Consider the following 14,195-nt stretch of genomic DNA (forward strand, 5'->3'; position numbering starts at 1 on the left):
CCACATTAATAATATAGCTTTTGGTGGTGCCTTCACTTTCCACAACCTTTTCCACTTGACCTAATCTCTCTCTCGTGCTCTCTCTCTCTCTCTCACATACATACTAAAGTTTGGTATTATTTACTTTAAATATTTTATTTTATTTTTATATTTTGATTAATAAGAAATGATGTTATTTATCTCATCCATGTAAGTTTTTTTTAATAATAAATTAAAATATTATATTAAGTCGTGTCACATAAGCCTTAGGCATAGTCATTACACATCTCCCTCATACTTGGTTATAAAATGTACCTAGCCTCTTTTGTTGCAAATTTACTTTTTACTAGACTAATTATACCAAATGTCACATTAACTTTAGATCAAACATTACATATCTCCTTCACACTAGATTGAGTTGTATAGTTGTAATGTAAACATTCCTCAAATTGGCCTTTTTTAACTGCTCAAAATAATATGAAGAAAATCAACTTTTTTGCTTAAAATATATCTGTATTCATTTTTAATTGATGGAATTTTAGATATCAATTAGTAACATTGAGGAGTATTTGAGAGCATTGAATCCATTTATCCACGCAAGACAACAATTTCACTAATCCAAAATTGTAATTTCAATAAAGGTTTTATGGTTGAATTTTGGTGATGGAAAACTAGAAAAAGTCATCATAAAACTTGTATCCTTCTTTGAGATAATACATCTCACTTATATCTCATGCAATGTTGAGATGCATAAATTCTTCTAATACCTTTTTTTATATCACACAACTTAAAATGAATTCTAATTGTTGTAAGCTCATCATTTCTTCAACCAACATGCATTGTTAGAGCATTTCATTTTATAACCTTATGTATGAATGACTAGGGATACTTTGAATCCATAGAATCTAAAAGATTATTTAATTCTCAAAAATATAGAGAAGATAATGTTGTTAGAGCATTTCATTCTATAGCCTTATCCGTGAATGTGTAAAGGCTATTTTGAGTCCATGGAATCCAATGGATTATTTAATCCTAAATAATGTAGGGAATACAATCCTTCAAGTTTACCTGTAAGAAAATAGTTCAATTAAAAATTAATCAATCATTAAATGAATAAATTACGATTACTATAAAAATTAATAATATTTATATTTATAGATTAGATTGTAGTGTTAAAATGTAAATAATTTCAAAAAAACACATACATTTCCTTTGAAGAATTTCAAGGTTTTAATAATCACAAGTTTATAGAAACTTTGACACAAAGGCCATTTTCTCTATATATCCATGTGATGACTAAGCACTACATTTTGGATTCACATCTCCAACATATCACAAAACATGCTTAACTATGTGAGGTAGTGCCTTTTGAAATCTAGATTAACATATTTATGTTGATAAGTTTGTCTATTTTGAAATAGAGTTTTCATAACTTTAATTTAATTATCAATAATTTTTTTTGGTCAAGTAAGAGTGGTGCCTTCAATTAACTTCAAAAATAATATTACATATGGTACAACGTCTTTACAAGTGTAAAGACCAGCAAAAGACAGACCCGTTGATGAAAACAAGCAACAGGGTCAACAATACCCCAAACATCACACATAAAAACAAAAAAAGAATACTCTTCCTCCTAATCTCGGCTTGTCGCACCTCGCATTGACTGCAAGCCGCCAACACCTGAAACTGCGAAATGTGAGAGTCCATCGCAACCTCGCAAACCTCGACACATCTTGGCTTATCGCACATCGCAGTGACTACACACCGCCAACCCTTGAAACTGTGAAATGCGGGAGTAAACCACCACCGTTCGATCAAACTATTGATCTGATGGTCCACAGTCTAGCACATCGCAATATCGCAAAACTGAGTTTATCGCTGGCCATACACTTTTACCGAAAGACAAAATGCGATTGAATCTCCGCCATTGATCTGGTTCTTGATCCAATGGTTGACGCAGCATCGCTTCAGGAACTTGCGCGCCCATTAACCGCTTTCCGGACCCGATAAAGAAAAAGAACCTGTGATCTATAAAAAATCAGGTCCGCTCTTCGGCTTAACTACCCCCCATCTTAAAACCCGATATCCATTCAAAGACGGGGTACTTAGATCCAACGGTCTGCGGCTATTCAAACTAGCACGCGGGTTACCAGTGGTTGAACCCCCGTAATGGAATATGATGTCAGTGCGCAGAAAAAGGATCGATGGTCAGGATTTACTGCGGCACTTCAGCCCGGCTCAAGAACTTCCATCCGCTCCTACTCCCGCGAAACTTTTCCACCAAATATGTCCGTTGATCCACCATGATCAAACGATTCCTGTGCATCATTCTCTTCACTTCGGGTTTATGTCGTTCCTTCCTCTCCCACTGAAAATTCGGGTCCGGTCTAAGTCTTAACCTCCGATCACTTTTAAAACTCGATATCCATACGATCAAGCCCCTGTTGATATGACAGTCATCAGAGATATCAGATCAGAAACTAGCGCGACCTTTACCCGCTTTATGGAGCCGATAAAGATTATAAACCGCTAATCTATAAATCTTCAGGTCCGCTTGTAGACTTAACATTCAATCATTTTTCAACCCGATAGCCATTCGATAATGAAGGCCATCAAAATCTTTGGTTGGCGACCTTTCTACTAGCCCGCTATTTACCATGTACTCCTCCCCTGTAGCTTGCTTTGTCTTAAGCATTCTTTGTGGGATCAGTGGTTAGGATTGACTCCTACTTCCGCTCTCTCCTGCTTCCACTGGTCTTCCTTCTGCTCATTTCTCATGGTCTGGAAGTGCTCCATGTCTTTGGCTACCTGTCTTTGACAATCATCACAATTTCCCCGAGGGTGTTGAATCCCAAGTGTACCTGCTGTAACTTTCCTTGCAAAGCACTCCTTCATTCGCCAAATGATCAGCTAGCATATTGGCTTTTCTTCGCACATGGACGAAGCTAACAGTTCTCAGGGTTCGCAAGTGGGAAGAAATACGCTGAAAGACCTGTGATAGCCTCCAATGTTTCGAAACTTTTCCCGGTGCCGTTCCATTACATATCTTCTTGGCCGCATTGATGACCAATTTAGAGTCTGCTTCAATGATGGCGTTGTATAAATTTGACTCGATCAGGATTTCCAGGCACTGCTCTAAGGCCATGAGCTCCGCCATGTTATTGGTGGCAGTCCCCAAATGACTATGAAAGATGTCCTTTATGCGCCCCTTCTCATCTCTTATAACCCCACCAAATCTAGCCATCCTAGGGTTGCCCTTAGAGGCTCTGTCTATATTGATTTTCAAAAAACCATGAGGAGGAGGCTGCCAGATGTCTTTACCAGCAGTTGTTTGGCTCACACCCTTGTTTATGCCCTGGGGAACTAGCACATGGAGACCCAACTGCAGCAGTATGCGAGCATCCTGGGGCAAAGGAGGGTTCTCAGGAAGTTTCCACAAAAGGGCTCCAACTGTGTCTTTGAGCTGTCGTAATATTTGTGCAATGATGTACTGGGTCGAGCCAATTTTGTTCTTGAAAATCTTGCCATTGCGTTCTTTCCATACATCCCAGATAATAAAGCCTGGAACCAGAGTCCAAGCTTTATTGATGATTTCATTGCCTGAGAAGTTTTTCCTCCAATTCTTCAAAGTGTTGGTGATGCTGAGTCTATCCTTGTCAGTTTGCCTGAAGATTGAGGCCACCCAATCCCACAAGGTAGAAGTGAATGGGCAGGGTTGAGTAAGTGTTCCATTGTCTCCTCTTGTAAGCCACATATATGGCATTTGGATGGGCCAAAAAAACCCCTTTTCAAAAGATTCTCCCAAGTTAGAATTTTCTTTTGTTGAACCAACCACATAAACAACTTTATTTTCATCCAATGCGGGTTCTGCCAAAGGTTCTTCCATACCTGATCAGGGTTTTGATAATCAAACCCTAGGGCCATTCGTTTAGCTTCTTTGAGATTAAATTTGCCTTCGATGTTTCTTCCCCATCTCATTTGGTCAAACAAGGATGACACCAAAATCTTCATTTGTTCCAAGTCTAGAGAAAGAGAAACTGCTTGGGCCTTCAAAGGGCTTTCTTCACTATAACCCAGATCCTTCCATATTCTCCATTTATCATTATTCCTTACCTAATCCCAGAAGTCACTTACCATAAGTAAACCTTTGTTGTCAGTGTCATTCTTGAGAGCGGTTAATTCTTCCTTGAACAAATTTGGTTCCTGTTGCCAGTTATCCTCCCAAAACTGTGCCAGGTTCCCAGCTCGGATCTCCCAGAAACTATGCTGCTGGACAATGGCTCTATTCTCCCAAGCAAGGTTCCAAATGTGGGAGCCCTTGATGAGCCCTGACATTCGGATATGATCCCTCTCCTGCCAATTATTTGCATATTTCTGTTTCCAAAGCTTGGCCCAAGGGGTTGCCGATTCCTTAAGCCACCTCCACCAAAGTTTTTCTCTCGAAACTCTGTTGAGGGTTTCAAGGTCATGAATCCCCAAACCATCATGGTCCTTAGGTTTGCAGAGCTTGTCCCAAGCTACCAAATCCCATTTCTTTTTCTCTTCCCCTCTGCCCCAAAGAAAATCTCGTTGAATACTCCTAATCTGTTGCATAAGTCCTTTGGGAGTAGGAAGAGCTAAAAACATGAAAATGGGAATAGCTTGCAGGACTGCCTTCGTAAGCACAAGATGCCCCACCAAATTTAAAGACCCGCATGTCCATTTTCTTACCTTGTCCTGAAGTTTATTCGTTACCGGCTCCCACACTCCCTTTCTTAGAGGTTTGTCCGTAAGAGGCATTCCAAGGTACTTGAAAGGTAACTGATCCCTTTGAAACCCGAAAATTCTGGTGAGGTTCCTTTGAATAGCAATGTCAGTGTTAAAAAATAAAACTTTTGATTTGTTAAGGCTTACCTCTGTGCCGACGGCCATAGCGAAGTCGTTCAGGATTTGTTTGAAAGCTCTGGCTTCCTTGACCATGGGAATACCCTGTAGCATTGTGTCATCCAAAAATTGTTGATGAGTAAAAGCAGCACCATCCAGAGTAAGTTTCAGACCCTGGATTCTTCCTTCGGCATTTGTCGTTTTGATCGCTCTGCCTAACCCTTCCATCATGAGATCAAAGAGGAAGGGGGAGAGCGGATCCCCTTGTCTGAGACCCCTAAAAGGCATAAAGTTTTTGGAGGGAGAGTCGTTAAGCAAGATGGAAAAAATAGCCGTGAATACAAGGGCCATAACCCATCTTATCCAGTTGTGGTCGAAGCCATAAGCTCTTAGCACTGCCCTGATGTAAGACCAGCTTAGCTTATCATAAGCTTTCGCTAGGTCAAGCTGTATGATCATACTAGCTTGCTTATTACTCTTAAGAGAGTGTACCACCTCATGAGCTTGGATGATGTTATTGAGAATCTGTCTTCCTTCCACATAACCAGTTTTCTCCTCTGAGACAAGAGCTGGAAGCAGGGGCTTGAGTCTGTTAGCGATCACTTTGGAAATAATTTTGTACACCACATTACATAAAGCTATGGGTCTGAATCGGTCCGGTGTCATAGCTTTTTCCTGCTTTGGAATCAAAGCTATGAAAGAGGCATTAAGAGCCTTCAAAACCGTTTTGGATTTTCTTGAGTCTTCCACAACCTCAAGGATATCTTGTTTGACTGTTTTCCAACAAGCTTTGAAGAAGTCCACATTGAACCCATCCGGGCCCGGAGCTTTCCCATTTTGCATCTCATTGATAACTTCACTGACCTCCTCTTCAGACACTGGCCTGTTAAGATTGTGGTTGTCTTCCCTGGTTACAAGCTTCAGAATGTGCTTTGTGAAATTGTTAATGAACCGAGATCTGTCGACGAGAGGCTCCTCTGCTATGCTAAGGAAGTGTTGAACTAGGACAGATTCCATTTCTTTGTGAGAGACGAGCTCTTTCCCTTGAGAATATTTGAGTTTTGTAATTTTGTTATGTGACCTGTGATCCAGGGTTGATTTATGAAAAAACTTCGTGTTTCTTTCTCCTTCTCTAATCCACTGCACCCTCGATTTCTGTCTCCAGAAAATCTCCTCTTGCATGCACCGATCTTCCCATTCGTTCTGAAGAGAGTCAGCTTGATTTTTCCGTTCCTCGGTAAAACCATATGTGATGATGATCTGATTAATCCCCTGGAGTTTCTGCTCAACTTCTCTTTTGGCTTTAAAAATATTACCAAACTCCTTTTTGTTCCAATCTTTAAGCCTGGATTTGATGTGTTTAAGTCTCTGTTGTAGCATGAACATTTTAGTGCCTTGAACGGGCATATCTTCCATCCACCATTTGTCAATATTGCTGGTGAAGTTAGGGTGAGAGAGCTAGACATTTTCAAACCTAAAAGGTCTGTTCCTCGGTGTGCCCATAAAAGTAGCTTCAAGCTGGACAGGCCAGTGGTCTGAGCCTCCAAAGGGAAGGATTAAAGCTGACATGTCAAGGCCTGTGAGAAGGAGGTCCTCTGAGATTATGAATCTATCTAGTTTAGAGGCGACTTGAGAAGCTCCTCCCCTCTTATTGTTCCAGGTAAAAGTGCCATTTATTGTTTCAGTGTCCACTAGCCCCATGTTATTTATGAAGTTCTGGAAGGAAATGGAGTCTCTGCCTAGTTTTCTGGTACCGCCTTTTTTCTCTGTAAGAGATATGATCATATTGAAATCCCCTGCCAGAATCCAGGGCACATCAAGATATCTCTCTCTTAGCTCCTCAAGGGAGGTGAGAAGCTTGAGTTTGTCTTCTTATTTTTGAGGACCATAGACGTTTGTGATCATGTATATCTCCTTATCACCCAAAGGTTGAATCACCAATGATAGATAGTTCCTAGATGCTTCAGCATCCAGGATTCCAAGTTTCTGGGGGTCCCAAAGCATAAGAATCCCCCTCGCCAAGTTGTTCGCTTTAACCTCTAGATACTCATACTTGATTAACCACTTGCTGTGTATCTCTCTGATCTTGTCCATCGAACACTTTGTTTCCTGAATAAAAACCATATCTGGTTTTTCTTCTTTTATTCTACTACTAAGATTTCTTTGTTTCCTTTTACTTCCTAGACCCCTAATGTTCTAGGTTGTAAGCTTCATTAAGAAAGGTTTGTAAAGGAGTAACTGGTAAGATCTCTCATCTTACCTGAGTTAATCATGAGTTTCCCACATTCGGTCAGCAACTCATTCTGTCTTTTTCTTCCTCTTTTCCTACTCGAGTTCTTGGAAGAATGCATCGGTGTATCCTCCATTGTTTTCACCCCTCTATTCTCCTGGCTATCATGGTTTCTTTTGACTCCAGAGCCCTTCGATTGTGATCTCCAGAGGAAGAGCTGTTGAACCCTGTCAAACTCCTCTTTTGGCAGGGAGTCTACCCCTTTGGCTATTCCTTGCTCCAGAAACTTTTCTAGATCTAAATTCTCCCTTTCTAGAATCTCCTGCAGTTCATGGTCCTCCATTCCAGCCTCACTTGGGGTGATCTCATGGTCCGTACTAAGCTCCATAATGCTTGGTAGATCATCCTTTTGTTGGTTGTTCTCTGGTATATCCTCCATGCTAGCATCCCCTTCCTTCTCAGTGGGGTTATTCTCCGATTCCTAGTTTGTCCCGTTGTTTCCAACTTCTTCTTCTAAGATCTTGAAACTGTTGTGGCTCGGTTTTCCATCCTCATTAATCTTCTTTTGGTACCGCTTTCCTCCTTTCCCTTTGCCCCCAACCTTAGTGAAACCCTCGGGATCTTTGTCTGTGGTGTTTTTTGTGTTGCTCTCCATTTTGTTTAATGGGTAGTCTCTGTATAGGTGCCCGTGTTCATGGCACTTGCGACACCTAAATGGGACATGTTCATAGTCCACCGCCTGCACCCATTCTTCGTCATACACTTCTAAAATGATCGCATCCGGAAGTGCCCCAGATAAGTCCATTTCCACACATATCCGGGCGAAGGATGTGTATTTGCCTTTTAGAGTCGCATCTGAGATCTTTATAAAATGCCCTAGCTTGTTGCCGATAGCCTTTAGAGACTCTGACAACCAATAATCTAAAGGAAGGGAGTAAAGTCTTATCCATACCGGTACCGATGTGAAATTTTCTCGTTCTGGGACAAAGTTCATCATCCATGGTTGCATGTAAAGGCCTGCAACAACGTAAAAATAGGGTCCTCCCTCGAACACTCTGTCTTTATCCTCTAAGCTTGTGAACACCACCGTAAAGAAGCCCTTGGACCCAAGGTGAAGGTTTATTTCCCCCTTTGGTTTCCAGTGGTTCCTTATCCATGCTTGCAAAGCCTTCTCTGTCGGCCAAATCCCCATAAATTTGCATATAACCACGTATTCCGCCATGTGATCTCTGTGCACCTGTAGCGCTGGGTCACTTAAAACGACCCGAGGAATAATGGTCGACTTGGGTTTATAGACCCTTGTTGTACTCATAGGAGCAACTTTCTGACTACTACCCCCTGTCCTCCTCTCCCTACTAGCTTCCTCATGATTCCCTTCTTGTCCATGAGGTCTGATATTTTCCGATTTTTCTGTGTTAATAGCCTTTGTTGCCACCTCCATTGGTTTCTTGAAGCGATGCGATCCAGCTCCCTTGCTTCTATCCGCAGCTACTTGACTATAGGAGGGAGCAGAACTCCCTCCTTCGCGTCCCGCCATGGTGACCAGCGACAAAACCCTAACGCAAAACCCTAGTTCAAATTGCAGAGCCAAAATCTCGCGTGTCTCCAACCCGTCCAGGGAGTGATCACACATATTCTTAATTATCAATAATTATCAAGTAGATTATATGGATAATTTAATTATCAATAATTATTAGTCTCTGCCAAGGCAGGTCTCTAGTAATTGATTTGCATGTTGACCACTATTAGTTTAACATTGACCAATGCAAGCTATAATGTTTAACTTTGAAAAACAAATATTTATTTTTCAATATTATTGAAAAAACAAATTCAAACATTTGATTGGACTATAATTTTGAAGGTCTTATTGCAGCGTTTGGGCCATGTGGATAACTGCCTCAGATTTTTTTTCCATAATTCATGGACGTAGTTGCAATATTTATGTCATGATTTTTAAATATTTGTACAATAATTTTTCATTATTAAGTTTCATAGGAAAACAAACTGTTGATGCTGTGTCAAACACCCTCCATGGTCACTTCATGATCGGTTGATGTTTTCTAAACATTCGAGTCTTCTTATCATATTCTAAGTGTCAAAGTCACTTGCTCACACATGCTCAGTCCTTGAAGAATTCAAAAATGCACTTCTTTCTATGCAATCTTAGATAGGTATTGCGCAGCTCCCAAAAGTAACGCGTGCACAATCTCTAGGAATAGTGCTTGCGCAATGTTGATCACAATGCACCGCACAACCTATGTCAAAAGTTAGTGTGCACTCACCATTGACAATATTCCTCTCACTTTGGTTGTGATTGTACTACTATTCCAGTGAGTTTTCTCAACAAGCGCTTTTGCACACCTTTGCTTTCACAAGTGTCGCTTTCACTTTTACAACTATTTTTTTTCTTGCTTTTGCTTTAACAAGTGTCATTTTAACTTTATCTTTTCTATGGCATGTGTCTCTTTCACTTTCTTTAGTGTCGTTTTCATGTTTTTTTATTTTCGCAAGTGTCACTTTTTATTGTTTTCACTCCTACATGTGTCACTTTGGTGTATCACTAGAGGTAGCTCTTGATCCAGGTGGCTCCAGAAAGGCTAAAAATCAAAGTATTTGGATTTTGTCGAAATCAATACCAGAACATAGAGCTCATCATTCTAATTCCAACATCACAAATGACACTCAAATCTGACTTCATAGGATCAAGATATTTGTAGTCAAAGTTTAGGTCAAAGGCATTAATACTTTTGTTGCCAACTAAACTTGGAAGGCTCACTAAATCTGGGGGAACCGCTAAATTTGGTAGCCACTAACCGAGCGACAATTCGGCACTTATCAACAGTTGGAACTAATCAATTTGTCACCTACTTAACTTTTCTAGTGACCCCTAAAATATGGTCAAACCAATATATATATCTATATATATATATTGCTTATATCAAATGGGGTCGATGGGGATCGAACTTGCCCAACCGAATTGGCTAGCCCGCCCAAAGGGGCAACCACCAAAATTTAAACAAGCGCACCCACCCAATTTCAATCAAAATGTCATATAAAAAATAATAACAATGCACCATTTTGAGAGGCTGCAGGGTTTGACCCCAGGTGGGCCACGTAACAACTGGACATGGTTACCAACAACCCAATGGTCCAACTTTGAAAAAATCTTGTAACAACCCCGGGTTAAAAATCCATGTAATAAAGTTAATAAAGGAAAAATAATAACCAAGGTCATGGGACATGTATTCTAAGTTGAATTTTGGGCAAAAACATAGTGACAGGGATCACTTATGATTAATTAATGATTATGGAAATTGGCAAAGGAAATGGCAAAGGCTTTGGAAAACCATGAGGCATTAATTGACATTTTATTTATGAAAATAATGGAAAATAGGAGAAAAGGAAGGTGAAAGGTCACAAGTTGCATGCGAGGAGGAAAATGAAGGAAAATAATGGAAAATGAAGAAAATAGAGGCCTCAGTGATAAAAGGCTTTTGAGGATCAGTTCACAACCTTTTGTCAGTGTGATAACCTTTTGTCAGTTTTAGCTTGGAGCTCTCTCTTCTATTCTCTCTCTCTCATACTCTTGAGTTTTCTTGGAGAACTCTTGGAGGAGTGTGGCATACTTGGGATTTGGAGAAAGGATGCAAAGGAAAAGCAAAAAAGTGCAAGAGGACAGTGGGATCAACAACTACATTGGGTTTTTCTTCCAGGTACCGAATTGCATGTATGATTTCCTTGCTAGTTTTGACATGCATGATACATGCATGTGGTTTCTTGGTTATGATATATCATTGGCATGGAGGATGTCCTGGATTGATAATGGTTCTTCCTAGCCTTTCCATTTCCTAGATATCCATTTTTTTTTCTTCTAGTTCGTTCTCATGTTCCTTTGGTTGTGGGTTGAGTTACTAGTTCCTAGAGCCTTGGTTGGAAAAATGATTTGGAAGCCTTATAATAGCTTGGGTTGAGTTACTATTCCTGGAATCCTTGGTTGGAAAATGCTCTGGAGCCCTTGATGGGTTTAGTTACTAGTCCTGGAAGCCCAGCTAGTTGGACAAACACTCTGGAGTCCGACAACAACTGTGGGTTGTGTTAGGGCTCAAGGAAACTCTCCTAGGTTGTAGCTCGGAGATGCCTAGTAACATATAATTTTCAATATGGTTCTAGGAACTTATTGGGATGGATGATGGTTTGGTTAAAGCCAGATAACCACTTCTACTCTATTTTCACTCCAGACATGCATGAACACCCTCAGACTACAAGGCTTTAGACCACCGATGCTCAACAGTTTGGGAATTAGGTGAATAGATAAGAATACTAACCACACCAGTAGATGCACAAAATGTACGATGGCCAACTGTAACTAGTAAAGAACACTGCGAATCTAATCTATCAATGCAGAGATGAGATGACAATTATCTTGCATTTGATACAGAAGAGACCCGTGTGACTTACTCACTGATACATTCAATTGTCTAATCCAAAGATAAGATGACAGTTATCTAGTATTAGACATAGGATTCATGAATACAACACTTCAGGCACAAGCTTAGAACAGAGGAAAAATGGGCACTGAGCAATTAACAACAAAAGAAGCTTGCATTGCTGAAAATGAAGATGAGACGCTGCAAGTTACAGAATATCTACAATCTCCAGAGGTTGAACCGAAACACAATTGCCAACCCAATAAGTTCCTAGAACTATATTGAAAATTATATGTTACCAGGCATCTCCGAGCTACAACCTAGGAGAGTTTCCTGGAGCCCTAACATAATTGGCGCCGTTGCCGAGGAGAGGAGATTGAAGCTCAGCTTCCCTGGGAGAATGACACAGATCTAACTTTGATGATAGACAAAGTCTGGACACATTTTTGGTTGTAATCATCTATATGGCGACTCTACTGGAGGCCGAACCTCTTGGCAACTCCACATCATAGTTTTGGCTCAGTTTGTGAGGCATACTCGGAGAAATCCTCAGAAATCACCAGCTGACCCAGAAAAGATCATCAAAGGAAGAAATATATCACAGAAAGGAGCATCAGGATCAAGTAAACCTAAACAATCTTATGCATCTCTGCAAGAAAGGCTTGTAACAGAGCACATACATATTGAGAATATAGCCTCTAGCACTAGCAGTGAAGAAAAATTTTCAAAGATTCATAAAGCTCCTTATTCTTTAGGTCCTCCTTTGGATTTCAGCCCAAAGGAAACCTCCCCTCCAGTCCATCATATTCCTTTAGTCCTGTCAGTCACCCCTCAGCTTTCTATCATCCAGACTGCCAGTACTCTTCAATCCACCACAACCATGGCAGGTCCACAAGCACTCACCAAAATGGAAAGAATCATAGCTGCTAGGTATGGGCCCTTGGTATTGCCTACTCCTTTGAATGCCATGCCTACTGGAGAATATCAGAAATACATGCCTAAGTTCATTGGGACTGAAGGGGTTACAGTTGAAGAACATCTTGAGTCTTTTTATAGCTATGCTGATAATCTAGACATTAGTGAAGATGATGTGTGGATGAGAGTATTTTTCCAAAGCCTAGATGGAGAGGCTAGGAAATGGTTCAGAGAATTGACCCCTAGGTCTATAACAGACATTGAGGCCTTAGATGATGTTTTCCTAAAGCATTGGGGGGATAAGAAAGATTTGCTCTATTATCATACCGAGTTTGGCAACCTAAAAAGGGAGAATGGGGAGTCATTGTCTGATTTCAATAAAAGGTTCAACCGCATGTACAACAAGATACCAGCTGAAGTGAAACCTACCCCCACCTTTGCCAAGCTCACTTATGCCAATGCCTTTGATTCTGACTTCTGCCTGCTATTGAGAGAAAGAAGATGTGCTTCTCTGGCTGAAATGCAGGATGCAGCTTTGGAGGTAGAATCCAATATCATGGCTGCAGAGAAACTCAAGGGACATATTGACCGAAGGAGACAGAGGGGTGAATCTTCTTCATCTTCAGACCCCAAGATAGACAAAATGACCAAGATGATAGAGTCACTGGCCTCTGAAATCTCCAAGCTGAAGGTCGAGCAACATTCAGTGAGCTTGGCAGAGGTGGGGGTAGGTTTCACTTCAGCTGGTATCTTGCTCTACATGCGGTTGAATCTTTTATTGAAATGAGAAAATGACTCCCCATTCTCCCTTTTTAGGTTGCCAAACTCGGTATGATAATGGAGCAAATCTTTCTTATCCCCCCAATGCTTTAGGAAAACATCATCTAAGGCCTCAATGTCTGTTATAGACCTAGGGGTCAATTCTTTGAACCATTTCCTAGCCTCTCCATCTAGGCTTTGGACAAATACTCTCATCCACACATCATCTTCACTAATTTCTAGATTATCAACATAGTTATAAAAAGACTCAAGATGTTCTTCAACTGTAACCCCTTCAACCCCAGTGAACTTAGGCATGTATTTCTAATATTCTCCAGTAGGCATGGCATTCAAAGGAGTAGGAAATACCAAGGGCCCATACCTAGCAGCTATGATTCTTTCCATTTTGGTGAGTGCTTGTGGAACTGCCATGGTTGTGGTGGATTGAAGAGTACTAACAGTTTGGATGATAGGAAGCTGAGGGGTGACTGACAAGACTAAAGGAATATGATGGACTGGAGGGGAGGTTTCCTTTGAGCTGAAATCCAAAGGAGGACCTAAAGAATAAGGAGCTTTATGAATCTCTAAAAATTTTTCTTCACTGCTAGTGCTAAAGGCTATATTCTCAACATGTATGTGCTCTGTTACAAGCCTTTCTTGCAGAGATGCATAAGATTGTTTAGGTTTACCTGATCCTGATGCTCCTTTTTGTGATATCTTTCTTCCTTTGATGATCTTTTCAGGGTCAGGTACTGGGTCAGCTAGTGACATCTAAATATTTCTCCGAGTATGCCTCACAAACTGAGCCAGAACTATGATGTGGAGTCGCCAAGAGGTTCGGCCTCTAGTAGAGTCGCTAGATAGATGATTACAACCAAAAATGTGTCCAGACTTTGTCTATCATCAAAGCTGGATCTGTGTCGTTCTCCCAAGGAAGCTGAGCTTCAATCTCCTCTCCCCGGCAACGGCGCCAATTATGTTAGGGCTCCAGGAAACTCTCCTAGGTTGTAGCTCGGAGATGC

The sequence above is a fragment of the Pinus tabuliformis genome, chromosome 4_1 (genome assembly GCF_031772625.1).
Source record: "Pinus tabuliformis cultivar Carrire ecotype Pingquan chromosome 4_1, CPIR1, whole genome shotgun sequence".
Taxonomy (NCBI): Eukaryota; Viridiplantae; Streptophyta; class Pinopsida; order Pinales; family Pinaceae; genus Pinus; species Pinus tabuliformis.